The following is a 14,280-nucleotide window of genomic DNA, read 5'->3' as shown; positions in this document are numbered from 1 at the left end:
ATCATCAGTCCCCTATAACTTAGAACTACGTAAACCTAACTAACCTAAGAACATCACACACATCCATGCCCGTGGCAGAATTCGAACCTGCTACTGTAGCGGTTGCGCAGTTCCAGCCTGAAGCGCCTAGAACCGCTCGGCCACAGATCCCCACCATATTTTTCTCATATTAGAAAGATAATTGGAATATTATTGCTGCTAAAGAAATCTGATACGTTTCTAGAATACGGAATATAAACAATATAATTGTGGTATTACATAATTTTATTTGAGGTATTTACATGTCAGTTAAGTGAGGAATCGCTCTACGTCGCCGCCCGGTGTGGTCGAGTGGTTCTAGGTGCTTCAGTTTCGAACCGCACAGCTGCTACGGCTGCAGGTTCGAATCCTGCCTCGGGCATGGATGTGTTTGATGTCCATAGGTTGGTTAGATTTAAGTAGTTCTATGCCTATGGGACTGATTATCTCAGATTTTAAGCCCATAGTGCTTAGAGCCATTTGATTTTGAACCCTCTACGTCCAACGAAAAAATCTCACAGGCGACGACTGGTGACAGTCATAAAGATATGGATTCAGATGGTATATATCGAGCCGAAAAAGAAAGGCCACTTCACGATACGATACAGGGGCAAGATTTGATTAGAATCATGAAATACTTCGTGATCAGAAAACCGAAAGACCCACCACCAGACATAGATGACGATACGATATGATGGCAAGAGCTGAATAGAATCGTGGCAGACGTAGAAATCAGGAAACCGAAGATGCCACCAGATATACTTACTGCCACCACTATCATAAGGCATGGGGCAAGTTTATTGCAGACTTTGAAATTATAATGAATACCCTCCACCATGAAATACAAGATTTACACCTGAGGAAATTCTAATTAATTACAAGAGCAAAAGTATAATTGAAGAAGCATTAGAATTTCTACCATATGTAGAACTAAATACGAGAGAGAAAAAAGACTTCGTAAGAAAATAAATGAAAGAAAAAGCGGACGCCAGATCTAAAAGGCACTATAAGGGCCTTAAAGTAGCCAAATTCAAATTGGTGATTTTGTTCTCGTAGAAACTTACGAAAAGTCTAGTGAAATGAACCAAGAAACTTCTAAATTCAAATATATTTAAAATAGTCTCTTTGAAGTGCAAGGTACTCCGCACGCTAATGCCGATTATCTTGTTTATCCTAAGTCAAAGTAATATTGTACAAATAAAATCAATAATAAGGGGCAAAAGTGAAAAAGTGCCTATGTATTTTAATCTATATGTTCTTGTCCCTGATGTTCTATTGCCAAGTGATGTCATGTTGGAAAAACTTCTCTATTAACAGATTATTGATGCTTGTCTATAGGTTTCAGATTCGATATGACGTAATGAGATACATATTATATGTAAACTCCAGGCTGTGGCTTATATGAGACCTGTAATATATGAATGTTGCAGTATGATCAGAAGGACTGCCAAATGTGTCCATAGGGAGATAAAGTGTTGATGATGAAAATAACAAAGGACTGCCTTGAATACAGAGGTGGCAGCATAGAAAACTTTCTAAACTGGGGCAAAAGCGTATGTCGGAATGTGGTAAAATGCTGTAAATCATGGATTTCCATACATCAGTGATAGGCAGCGTTCGAAATTGAAATCATTTTGAGTGTTTTATGTGTTTCAATTTTTGTCAGTAGTGAACTACCTTAAAATCCAAAGTGGGCATTCAAATGTCTAATGTATAATGAATATACAATGTTGAAATATTTGCAAACATGGATTGCCAAATACTATTGCAGGCAGATAAATTTATTGGTTATTATCTTGATTAATGTTGTGTCGGTTTTTGCTATGGTTTTCAAAAATGGACTGTCTGTTTCAAGTAAGGGCAGTGAGGAGGTAATACTAGGTTCAATTTAAATATGTTTATATATCTAAGTAAATATCAAAGAACAGACTGCTGTTATTAGAAGCAGCATTGCAAAATTTTTCACTTCATGATTTTAAAATTATGCTGCATGTACAGTGCTAAAAATTTTGTGATATTGTTAGGTGCATACTTGTATATATATACTTACAACTTTCTTTTTTAGTGCTTACAATATGCTAGGCAATATTCTTGGTAATAGGAAAAATTTTTATTACTACTTAACTTATTCCAGAATGAGATTTTCACTCTGTAGCAGAGTGTGCGCTGACATGAAACTTCCTGGCAGATTAAAACTGTGTGGCAGACCGAGACTCGAACTCGGGAACTTTGCCTTTCCTGGGCAAGTGCTCTATCAGCTCACCTACCCAAGCACGACTCACGCCCCGTCCTCACAGCTTTACTTACTTAACTTATTGTTTTACAAAATGAGATTCACTTATGATGGGTGTACAGAGTTGAACATTGATGTTTAAGTCTTGTTTTGGTAATGATGTGTATAAAGCATATTGTGTTTTGGTGTATTTTGTGATTTGTTTATTTTATGCCCAACTGTGGTTGCACTGATTATTTCTCTTAACTGCTCGACACTGCATTGGTGTAATTGTTGTTTCATTGATGTATCCCTGTCGGGAAACCTCAGTGGAACATGGGGCATGTGTAACACCTATGTCGCTTAGAGGTAGGTTTACACTATGTAACTGTGTCTGTGATTATGAAGTGTTTCTTCTTTGTTAGATACGGTCGTTGATTTGTGACAGGAAATTTTTATGTTAGTAATGTATGTATGGAAAAAAGTAAATAATGTTTAAAATAATAAAACTTTATAATGTCAGTATTCCTATAAAGAATATTTTTATATTGGAAGCTGGTTCATGCTTAGGACACTTCTACTGTATAACATAAAAGATGTAGGGAAGTCCCTCCGCCACGGAAGTGAAAGGTGGTTTTGGTGGTCGAACTTGGTGGCTTGTTGGTGGGATCGGTATGCAGTCAGTGGCTACTTGCTGTACAGTACACGCCGAGAGTGCCAAGGGAGGTATTTGGAAGCACTTTTGCAAGGAATTTAGCCTCGGATGTGGATTTAGCTGTTCCATGGTACTCTCGGCAATAAGGAAAGCGAGTATCGTGTTTCAAACAAACGAGTATTTTTTTCTGTGTATTAAATGTGCTAAAATTCAGTGCCAGTCTGTGTAAATATTGCTGTGTTAAATACGTGCTTCAGAGGTGATGAAAAACGCCCGTAAGCTAAACCTCTTTGAAACATAATTTATCCTTGACAGTTATCATGAATGATTTTCTTTTTTTTTTTTTTTTTTTTTTTTTTTTTCTTTTGAGGTTAATCGAGGCCAGTGTTGGATAATTTGCTTTGGAGGATGAAAACATAAACTATTACAAGTAAGGCTATGAATTACATTTAGTTGAATTAAATCTTACTATGGAAATAATCACAGAGTTTGACTAGTGAGACAGTATCAGTTAACAGATCCCCACCATATTTTTCTCATATTAGAAAGATAATTGGAATATTGTCGCTACTAAAGAAGTCTGATACATTTCCAGATATTGGAGTGTATACAGTGTAACTGTGGTATTATTTAGTTTTGTCTGTGGTATTTATATGGTAGTTAAGCCAGAAGCCCCTCCATGTCGAACTTTAGTTCGGTGTATTCTGAAGTAACATCTCATTACTGTATCACGTAATAATCGAGGTTGTAACTGTCATTATTGTGAGATGGCTATAATTTTGCTTTCTACGATTACTGGTTTGTGCATTAATGGTAACTACTGCCACCCACAACTTAGATTGCCTTGTATTCGTGTGTATCCAGAGTGCTATTCAAAGGGAGTCTTCATAAAAGTCACCACAACACCAAATATTCAGTTTTGTTGAACATAACATTTCGAATTAGTGTACATTTTTGGGCTGGCGACCGATTGATTTTTCTATCGTATATGAACTTTATTCCTTTCATTATTCGCAAAGTAAAAGCCTATTTAGGTTTTATATTAACTACAATATACTCAAAATTTCTTTCTGATATCCTTTTATCAATTAGACAAAGACGCGGTCAAAATTGAAAATCCTCCCGGAGGGTAACATTGGTTTGTGTCACATCAAGCGAATTCTAAAATGCGTGGAATGCCAGATGTCTCAATATTGTGGGCAAGCTATAAAATCCGAAACAGTAAATGTAAAATATCAGTCTAGATTTAGTGATGCTCAAATGAGTGTAATGGAAAGAAGAGGAATATATACAGCAGCAGCAAATGGTATAATAGGAGAAGGATTCGTTGTTAATTGGAAGGTACGTCAGAGACTGCGTTTTTTTGTAGCTGACAGGTAGCCAAGGCCAACAATAGTAATTCAGGCATACATGCCGATGTCAAAAGCAAAAGATGAAGACGGTATATGAGAGTACTGAACGGATAACTCGGTACGTATTGGGAAATCCTACTCTAACAACCTGGGAAAAAAATGTAAATGAGCGTATGGCGTCAGTGGGCGGCAGTTCCCAGGCGGGAAGTTCGGCCGCCAGTTGCCAGTCTTACTGAGTGCGACGCCACATTGGGCGACTTACGCTTCGACAGCGGGGATGAAATTATGATGAGGACAACACAGCAGCCAGTCCCTTAGGGGAGAAAATCTCCCACCCCAGCCGGGAAGTAAACCTGGGCCCACGGGCGTGGCATTCAAACGCGCTGACCGTTCTGCTTATTGGGCAGGACATCCAGGGGGAGAGGTACGCTGTCGTTGAGGCAGGACTTGAAGATAATGTCATGGAGAATATGGGCTCCGTAGTAGGAATGTGAGAGTACTGAAAGTGATAGTTTTGCAACAAATTCATCGGCAAAAAAAAAAAAAATGCCGATGAAGTGGCGTACTTGAAAAAAGTTTGGAGACACTGAAATTTTTTTCCCCCTCTATCGTCCTCAGTTTTCTTATGGCCCACAATGACTTCCTCTCCCGTGTCAACCTCTTCATCGCAGAGAACTTACACCTATCTTCCTGAATTACTTGTTAGATGTATTCCAATATCTGCCTTACTCTTCAACTTTTACCCTCCACTACTCGTTCTACGAGGGCTCACTGAAAAATAATGCCTCCGAATTTTTTGACGTGTAAATCTTTAAAACTATTAAATAAAATTCAAATAAACGTCATTAACATACTACATCATTATTCTTCGTGTCTACATATTTACTTCTCAACACAGCCACTCTGGCGACGAAACACATTTCTCCCAACGAGAAACCAGTTCGTTGATACAGTCACTGTAGAATGGTTGACATTGTTGACGGAACGACAGCTTCACTTCTGTTTGCACCACTTCATCACTATTAAAGTAAAGTTCTCGAAAGTGTTTTTTAAGTTCTGGAAACAGATGAAAGAAAGTGGGCCTAAGTCGGGAACGTACGACGAATGGTCGTTGAGACTGAATCCAGGGCGTTAGACTGTTTCAGATGTCGCAGCGTTCGTGTACCTTTGGCATTGTCATGCTGAAGGAGAATGTTCTTTATGTATGGGCGAACTTTTCGAAAATCAATTATAGCACGCTGTTTCTTACGTACCGATGCAGTTATGTTACGCACCGCCATGTTACACGGTACAGTTCGGAGACCTCTAGCGGCAAATTGCAGCGGAATGAAGTTGTAGAACGTAAATAACATTTGTGTTATTTCAAAAGTCTCAAGAGTTTTTAGATAAAAATTCGTATGCTTTATTTTCAGTATTTTCTCTCCCTACCTCCTCTATGAAGAATCACAACATAAACAGTTTCTGGCCCTCGTAGAGACGTTCAGTATATTCCTACCACTTATCCGACCTTCACTATGAGTGCAACAGTGGAATTCTTCTTGCACTGTTAATTCTGACGGCTTTGCTTTCAATTTCATAACTGTATTCCTGTATTTTTCTGAACATATTTGTACTTCTTTCTTAGTCAAACAATTAGTTTTTCTGCATTATCAGCTTCCGAACTGCCCTTATTGGATATGCATATTTATCATTCCACAGGTTTTACGTCAATTTACTTTCAGACACACCATACTTCGTCATCGTTTCTCAGTATACCACTTCCTTCCACACTGGTTCTTCTGGATGAATCTCTCAAAATTCAACCTGCTCTTCATCATTACAACTAAACCATTTTCTGCTTGTGTGTCATTGCCTGTACATGAACTATTGTTGCAACCTTTGCTTTACTGTAGATTCTGATTATAATATTAATATTAGTAAACTGATTACAGTAACTAAAGCTCTGCCCTACCTTCTCAGCCGTGAACCATTCTCCCACCATTTGTAGCTGCTTTTGATGTGACCGTCTTATCATCTCACTTTAGTGACAACTTCTATGTGTGGACAGGGCCATCGTATTCCCCTGCTACAGTCAGAGTTTTGACATTCCACACTCCGACAGGTAAGATGGTACCCTTTCGTAGGTTCTTAAATCTTTTTCTCATCGTCCCTTTCCGCTTGGTAATTCACTCCCGGAAATCTAAATGGGGGCCCAATCCGGAATTATTTGCCAATGCAGAGATTATCGGCACACTTTTTCATTTGCAGGACCACATTCTGTGGATACAAGCCACGTATCTTTAATGCAGTGGTTTTCTCTCACTCCGTTTATGATTGCTGATTCTTCAGTCTTTTAAGGGAGTTTTCCGCATCAAACGTATGAAGTTGGACAGATCCTCTGTCCGCTACACCGATCTCTATGACAATGTCGTTGGCAGAAAGAGGCTGACTCTATATACACTCCTGGAAATTGAAATAAGAACACCGTGAATTCATTGTCCCAGGAAGGGGAAACTTTATTGACACATTCCTGGGGTCAGATACATCACATGATCACACTGACAGAACCACAGGCACATAGACACAGGCAACAGAGCATGCACAATGTCGGCACTAGTACAGTGTTTATCCACCTTTCGCAGCAATGCAGGCTGCTATTCTCCCATGGAGACGATCGTAGAGATGCTGGATGTAGTCCTGTGGAACGGCTTGCCATGCCATTTTCACCTGGCGCCTCAGTTGGACCAGCGTTCGTGCTGGACGTGCAGACCGCGTGAGACGACGCTTCATCCAGTCCCAAACATGCTCAATGGGGGACAGATCCGGAGATCTTGCTGGCCAGGGTAGTTGACTTACACCTTCTAGAGGACGTTGGGTGGCACGGGATACATGCGGACGTGCAATGTCCTGTTGGAACAGCAAGTTCTCTTGCCGGTCTAGGAATGGTAGAATGATGGGTTCGATGACGGGTTGGGTGTACCGTGCACTATTCAGTGTCCCCTCGATGATCACGGCGCCAAACACGCATACGACCATCATTGGCACCAAGGCAGAAGCGACTCTCATCGCTGAAGACGACACGTCTCCATTCGTCCCTCCAATCACGCCTGTCGCGACATCACTGGAGGCGGGCTGCACGATGTTGGGGCGTGAGCGGAAGACGGCCTAACGGTGTGCGGGACCGTAGCCCAGCTTCATGGAGACGGTTGCGAATGGTCCTCGCCGATACCCCAGGAGCAACAGTGTCCCTAATTTGCTGGGAAGTGGCGGTGCGGTCCCCTACGGCACTGCGTAGGATCATACGGTCTTGGCGTGCATCCGTGCGTCGCTGCGGTCTGGTCCCAGGTCGACGGGCAAGTGCACCTTCCGCCGACCACTGGCGACAACATCGATGTACTGTGGAGATCTCACGCCCCACGTGTTGAGCAATTCGGCGGTACGTCCACCCGGCCTCCCGCATGCCAACTATACGCCCTCGCTCAAAGTCCGTCAACTGCACATACGGTTCACGTCCACGCTGTCGCGGCATGCTACCAGTGTTAAAGAGTGCGATGGAGCTCCGTATGCCACGGCAAACTGGCTGACACTGACGGCAGCGGTACACAAATGCTGCGCAGCTAGCGCCATTCGACGGCCAACACCGCGGTTCCTGGTGTGTCCGCTGTGAAGTGAGTTTGATCATTGCTTGTACAGCCCTCTCGCAGTGTCCGGAGCAACAGTAGTGGGTCTGACACACCGGTGTCAATGTGTTCTTTTTTCCATTTCCAGGAGTGTATGAGAGGCTTTCTGTCGCCATCGTTGGTTATTTTTATTCACAATTTAAGAAATGGCTGGCTTGATCCTCGAACGCAACTTGTTTTGATTAACAACCATCGATGCTCCACCCAGACGGTGGTAAATGTAGAACACATTATGCATTGCACAGAACGTCTGTCAAATTTAGTAGGGAACAATGTTCTGTGCAATGTATTTGAACTTTTGTACTAGCCTAGGTATATTTGCTTAGGCACGCCAGTACGGCTGTAGTCTTATTCAAATGGTTGATGAATTTAGGATGTTGTTCTCCTTCGAGACCACTACGCCAACAAAACAATTACGTATGGAAATGATCCTCCGAAAGATAGACTGTAATATTTCGAGGATATGAGCTGTGGTTTCATTCATTGCTGTTCTGTCCTTTAATTCCTCAATTCCGTTACTTGGTACTGAGACGCGTCCATAGCTTCTGCAGCCATCTTTATACGAGAGGTTGGAGTGAGGCCCGCCCCTAAACGTTTAACATGCAGACTACGCTTGCGTTCTGGTTATACGTAGCGGCTTTATAACTTTTTTAAGCAGTGGATATCGTCGCAAGTGTCTGCTTGCCACTAGTTCAGCATTCAATTGACGGCTGCTAATTGCAGAGACTGTAAAACACAAGATTTGCGACGTAGCTAACATGACAATATTGTGCACAGAATGTAAGTTAGTATTCGAGGTATGTGATTACTGAATATATATTTCCCGATCTTCGTGTTCTGCGTTAGTTAGCAATAGTATTGAAAACGGCGAGTACGAAATATTTTCCAGTGACCACTTCTGCGTGGTAGTTAACGGACATGTATGACGAAGAAAGTGTTCGAACCCGATATCCTTTATCAGTAGAGACGGATCACTGGGACACTGTTCTACATAGAATATAGGGGAGGGAGTCGACCGTGCTTTGTTGAAATCAAAGATTTGACTTAAAGGAAACTACTAAATCTATACATCATGATCAACACATAGTATCACTGTACGATCCAACACAAATCCACTGCCTTAAATAATCCGTCAGCTAGCTCATTAACGTTCCAGTAACGAGAAATATTGTGGTATAGTGAAAGTGCGACTCGGCTGAGAGATGGTATCGACAGACTTCAGGGATTGGAGTATCTCCCACTGAAATAGAAATCTGGTCAGTTAGAAAATGAGTTTGTGGTTTCCTGTCGGAATTCTGTATCCGCAAGTAACGGCCTTTTCCTATTTGCAAAGGCCTATGTGAAAGTTCTCCAATCTTCTGTGTATCAGTTACTCAGCAGCATAAGAGCAGATAACAGACTGGCTGAATATGTAAATAGTGGCTTCGATAGCTAACAGCCACTCGTTTTAGTATACAAGACATAAGTTGCCTTTGGAGATATTCTTCATGCTCAGTGGTTCAGACAAACTTCACACACAATGCAGAGTACATATTACCCTGCAGATGCTGACATGCCACAACCTTTGTTAGAGAGCGTAGAACGGCTCATCTCATGCACTAATTTAGATGCCTTTGCGCGATATGTCTTTTATGGCTTTCAGCAATACTCAACACACTGCACTGAAAATGATTTGACTCACATTTTAATTGTTGTTTCCTTAAAATCATTTAGTTGAATCCTCTGGTGTTCTCTCCAATGGAGCCATTTCTTCCTCTTTTACATTCAGACAGAAATCATCCAGAGACAAATTTTATGTTACCGAGACGGTAAGAATCAATATATTCAGTATTTCCATCTCTGTAGCACATTACAAATACTCGTACGTACAAAATGGAGTGAGTCATAAATGCGTTTGATCCAGAATGTGTCTTTCAATCTGCATCGGATATATGCTCTTTGATCCAAACTCTCCATAAATGTGTTAGTGGTCATTAATATAGAGTATGTCCACACTTCCATTTTACAACATCTTGCATTCTGCTCGGGATACTTTCAATGAGACCGAATGTCTGTGGAGGAATGGCGTCCAATTTTTCTTTGAGAGAATGTTGTGATGTTGGACGATCGGATTTGGAGCGAAGTCGATACTGTAATTCATCGCAAAGACGATCTATTGGGGTTCAGCGACGCATGTGGCGCCTGTATATAAGAAGGGTAGAAGGACGGATCCTCAAAATTACAGACCAATATCCTTAACATCGGTTTGTTGCAGGATTCTCGAACGTATTCTCAGTTCGGATATAATGAATTTCCTTGAGACAGAGAAGTTGCTGTCCATGCATCAGCACGGCTTTAGAAAGTATCGCTCCTGCGAAACGTAACTCGCCCTTTTTTCACACGATATCTTGCGAATCATGGATGAAGGGTATTAGACGGATGCCATATTCCTTGACTTCCGGAAAGCGTTTGACTTGGTGCCCCACTGCAGACTCCTAACTAAGGTACGAGCATAAGCGATTGGTTCCCAAATATGTGAGTGGCTCGAAGACTTCTTTTGTAATAGAACCCAGTACGTTGTCCTCAATGGTGAGTGTTTAACGGAGGTGAGGGTGTCATCTGGAGTGCCCAGAGAAGTGTGGTAGGTCCGCTGTTGTTTGCTATCTATATAAATGATCTTTTGGATAGGGTGGATAGCAATGTGTGGCTGTTTGCTGATGATGCTGCAGTGTAAGGAAAGGTGTCGTCGTTGAGTGACTGTAGAAGGATACAAGATGACTTGGGCAGGATTTGTGATTGGTTTAAAGAATGACAATTAACTCTAAATATAGATAGATGTAAATTAATGCAGATGAATAGGAAAAAGAAACCTGTAATGTTTGAATACCCCATTAGCAGTGTAGCCCTTGACACAGTCACGTCGATTAAATATTTGGGCGTAACATTGCAGAGCGATATGAAGTGAGACAAGCATGTAATGGCAAGTGTGGGAAAGGCGGATAGTCGTCTTCGGTTCATTGATAGAATTTTGTGAAGATGTGGTTCATCTGCACAGGAAACCGCTTATAAAACACTTATACGACCTATTCTTGAGTACTGCTCGAGCGTTTGGGATCCTTATCAGGTCGGATTGAGGGAGGACATAGAAGCATTTCAGAGGCGGGCTGCTAGATTTGTTACTGGTAGGTTTGATCATCACGCGAGTTTTACGGAAATGTTTCATGAACTCGGGTGGGAGTCTGCGGAGGAAACGGGGCGTTCTTTTCGTGAATCGCTACTGAGAAAATTTAGAGAACCAGCATTTGAGGATGATTGCAGTACAATTCTACTGCAGCCAACTTACATTTCTCGGAAAGACCACAAAGATAAGATAAGAGAGATTAGGGCTCGTACAGAGGCCTATAGGCAGACATTTTTCCCTCGTTCTGTTTGGGAGTAGAACAGGGAGAGAAGATGCTAGTTGTGGTACAAAGTACCCTCCGCCACGCACCGTGTGGTGGATTGCGGAGTATGGATGTAGATGTAGATGCAGAGTCTGGGCTCTGAGCTTGCCGTTCAATTTCAGGGAAGATACACTCAAAAAAATGTTCAAATGTGTGTGAAATCGTATGGGACTTAACTGCTGAGGTCATCAGTCCCTACGCTTACACACTACTTAACCTAAATTATCCGAAGGACAAAAACACACACGCAAGCCCGAGGGAGGACACGAACCTCCGCCGGGATCAGCCGCACGAAGTTACTGTTCACAAAGAGTTGACTCATAGATGTTGCTTTATGACATGGTTCGTTTCCATGCTGATACAAAATAAAATCGTCGTCTCCGAACTATCCCTCTATCGCACGCGGTACACAATTTTGTAAAATGTATTCGTATCCTTCAGAATTTAGCAAAAGTACCACACCGTAACCATGAAACACTTCACCTCTTCTGCATTTCACTAGAGTACCACACCCTAACCATGAAACACCTCACCTCTTCTGCATTTCACCGTTGCAATTACGCAAAATGGTTGGTAAGGTACTGTCTGGAACCGCGCGACCGCTTCGGTCGCAGGTTAGAATCGTGCCTAGGGCATGGATGTGTGTGCTGTCCTTACGTTTAAGTAGTTCTAAGTTCTAGGGGACTGATGACCTCAGAAGTTAAGTCCCATAGTGCTCAAAGCTATTTGAATCATTTTGGTTGGTAAGGTTCTCCAGGCATTCGCCAAACCCACACACATCCATCGGGTTTCCACATGGTGATTCATCACTCACAATCACTCGTTTCCAGTCGTCCTCTGCCTAGGGGCGCCGCTGCACACACCAACTCCATTGTCGCTTAGCATCGACCACAGAAATGCGTGGCCCATGACCAGCTGCTCGAACATTTTCCCCCGTATATTTTAACTCCGTATGCATAGTGACTGTGCTAACTGGTTTGATGATAGGAGTTTGAAATTCACGAGTGATTCCTTCCGCTGATTACTTTATATTTTTGCAACTAGTCTCCGCAGTACTCGACGGTCCCAGTCCGTCATTACATGAGGTCTACGTGGTCTTGGTTTGGCTGTGGATGTTCCTTAACGTTTCCATTTCACAGTCACAAGACTAACATTCCATTTCCTTTAGAAGGATTGAAAAGTAATTCCTGAGAAAAATCAAATGTTGCACGTAATTAGACGGAAGAAAGAATCATGATAGTAGAGAAGAACTAAAGAATTTTAGACTAAATGGGGAAATTCCAAATTAAAGAGAAACGCACATCTAGCAAGAATGTAAAGTGGGAGAATCCCTTAAGGGCCAGAAATTATCAGCGCCAAGCAAGAGTAGTGGAGGAACACCACTACAAAGATGGATAACGTAAGGGTAGTTCTGCCTTATACCTCCTTGAAAGAGGAAGACGATCCTTCTGCACTTAGCGTTTTCTTCAGTGCAGTAAGGCGACAAAGCCGAATCATGAGGAGTACCACACACCATAACATCACCTCCTCTGTACTTCACTTTTGGCTCTACACATGACAGCAGTTTTCCACCTATTCACCAAACCCAAACCCTTCCACTGAGATTGCCGCATGATATATCGTGATTAATTATTTGAAATCACTTGTCGCTACACAACCTCAAACCGCACAAACCCCCTACTGACATTTTGTCCTAGCGCCTATTTGCTCCACGTCAGTCTTTAATAAGGTCGTCGAATCCACCCTCCCGATGCATCCATCAACACCTCAGCCAACACCACCTCCATCACATTAACCAGTACGGCTTCCTCATAAGATGACCAACTACTGCAGATCACACATCTGCTATCCGACCAACTCAGCAACCGTGACGTAGATATTTTTGTCTCCCTAGACCTACAGAAAGCCTACGAACGTACATGGCAACTCCAGACGGATTCACATTTAGTTAATTAGTCTCTGTTGATCCACTGTTGACGTGGGACAGCGGCTAGTGAAATACTTAACAAAGAAATTCTTCAAACAGCCTTGCAAACTGAGAAATTATTTTATTTCATTATCGCTATCAGCTTCGGCAGTTCAATATGCCATCTTCAGGCCCCGTTTACATTTCTCAAAAAGTTATCGATATTGACATATTGGCACCACCATTTTGTGGGTGTCGTGAATTATCAGCTTCTTCCTTTGAAGACTTGAGTGCAATTATATCCACCTTATTGCATCCTACCTCTCAAATACCCAATCCTTAACAACACCAATACCTGTATCTTCCATCCCACTGTGAGTGTGCCCCAAAGCCCTATTGTTTACTCTCTCCTTTGTCTCCACGACACTGTTAAGATGTCCCTAACACTTCTCCCGGTCCACGTCCGTCAGCATGCTGATGATACTGATTTACTCGCCCTGTGTCATACATTCCATAAATACCAACGATCCCTCCAAATCCAACCCCAAAGACTCCTCAAGCTCAATCCTTCCAAAACAGAGACAAGAAATATAGGTCGACCTTCTGGCATCACCTTCCTCTTTCATGAGGTCTGCATTACCAATTACGAGCCGTCCTATCCAGTTAATTAACACACTAAAGTGTCTTGGATTCACCGCCGACTGACAGCTGAATGGAAACGACACCTACTAGCCATCCAACAGACAGATCACAATGTAAAACCAGTAACAAGCAAACTTTGGGATTTCACCCCTGCACTGTCCTCCACACGTACTAAACGTTGACCTGTCCAATCCTTTCCTAAGCGAATGTTGTATGAGTACCGGCCCCATCTACATTCTTTAAATATTCCAGATGCTTAAATGTCACACATTCTATCTCATTTTCCACATACATTTACTTTTCCCCACAAGGATCCTTTACAATCTCATCAGCTTCCCACCTCTCCTCAATCAAATTTCCACCTCACCTGCCTCATACTGTACACGACCGAACAATGTACACCATACGCGTACT

The sequence above is a fragment of the Schistocerca gregaria genome, chromosome 3, assembly GCF_023897955.1.
Source record: "Schistocerca gregaria isolate iqSchGreg1 chromosome 3, iqSchGreg1.2, whole genome shotgun sequence".
NCBI classification, from domain to species: domain Eukaryota; kingdom Metazoa; phylum Arthropoda; class Insecta; order Orthoptera; family Acrididae; genus Schistocerca; species Schistocerca gregaria.
Note: the sequence above shows the minus strand (reverse complement) of the source record.